Source organism: Triticum dicoccoides, chromosome 3B (assembly GCF_002162155.2).
Source record: "Triticum dicoccoides isolate Atlit2015 ecotype Zavitan chromosome 3B, WEW_v2.0, whole genome shotgun sequence".
Taxonomy (NCBI): domain Eukaryota; kingdom Viridiplantae; phylum Streptophyta; class Magnoliopsida; order Poales; family Poaceae; genus Triticum; species Triticum dicoccoides.
This window is the reverse complement of record NC_041385.1, coordinates 787331412-787332998: the sequence shown is the minus strand read 5'-3', so window position 1 is coordinate 787332998 and position 1587 is coordinate 787331412.

Below are 1587 nucleotides of genomic sequence, written 5' to 3'. Positions count from 1 at the left end.
AGGGAGACGGGGTCGAGGGCCGCGGCCACAGGGGACCCCCCAGGCGCGCGCGGGCGCGCCGCGGGAGGGGAGGAGGGGAGGAGAGGGGGAAGGGGAAGGGGAGAGGGGGAGGGGAGCGGGGCGGGCCGGGAGGCGCGCGCCCGGTGGCCGGCGGCGGCGGGGGAGCGGGGTCGCCGGTGGCGGCGGGGGTGGGAACCCTAGGGAGGGGAGCGGGTCGCCAAAAAAGATTTTGTATATAGCATTACTAGGGGGTGTAGAATAATTTTACACTCACGCTTAGAATGATGTTATATATAACTATAAAAATGAAAAGATGCTACTGTAATTTTACGGCAACCAATAGGGTTGTGTTCCGGTTTTTCCATAGGATAAGGCTGCATTCTGCTGTAGTATTTTTTTAGAACATAAGGCTGCATTCCTATATCATAGGTATTTTTGCTAGATCTATTAATGGTCATTCTCCACCTAGTCCACTAATTGTTCTGTACACGGCAGTTTTGCTCACTGTAAGGAAATGCTCCACTAATTCATTCGGTACACAGACTCATTCCGCAAGCACCGGCCTAAGAAATTTCAGAACCGGTTTCAGAAATTTGATGACCCATGCAAAATAGAGAACAGGACAAAGAAAAATCAACAGACAGATCTAAAAAGGACAGATTATGGAACCAATCTAAAAAGGAACCGTGAGAGGCATTGATGTACAGAATTTGAGAGCCAATATAAGAACTAGCCTGATGGCTGCGAAATCATATAACCAACGACATGGCCCAGCAATAACAAAGCCATGTAATAAATAGATTTGATGTAGAAGAGTAAGTGATGGTTCCGGGATATGTCTCACGTAATAAAAATCATCCCTACTAGTAAAATTCCTTTGGAGAACACTGAATGTCACTTGGAACTCGATAACCAGCAGCAGGAAAATTTCAGAAATAATTACTACAGAAGTGAATACTACCGGACTAATTACATCAGGATGCAAAGAGACTCAGAGGCGCAACTTCACTGCCATCCTACATGTTTGAACTTGGTCTTCAAGCAGCTTAACCTGCCGGTGGCCAAAGATTTCCCACCAATTTCATCTGTCCAACAATCTCTCCAGCAGATGAAACATTCATATCCACTTGAACGGACACCTGAAAAAAACATACTATTATTTTCAGCTGCTAGAAGCATACCAACAAAGAGGTAGAGGCTGCCAACACACAAGAACATATGACACTCGAGGCGTTACATGAGGCTTCACTACCTTAAACTGGGAATAATATCAAAATCAGAGAAATCCCAATGGAAGTTTGAATGTACCAAATTCATCGAAATCACACGAACACGCTGATAGCAGGTCTGAATCAGAAGTATACACAGAAACAAGACAGAGAGGCCAAACTCTGTAACTACTGTTTCAATGCACACTAAACCGTGTGATGTATCAAATTGTGCCAGATACAATTGGAGTAGCATAAAACTAAAGGGATAAGGACTAGAAGTTGTCCACACCCTGTCTCGTGAATGTGATTTTTGTAGCATCGGAACTTAAATATCTTGAAAAGCCGGCTACCACGCAGTGGCGGAGCTTAGTACAAG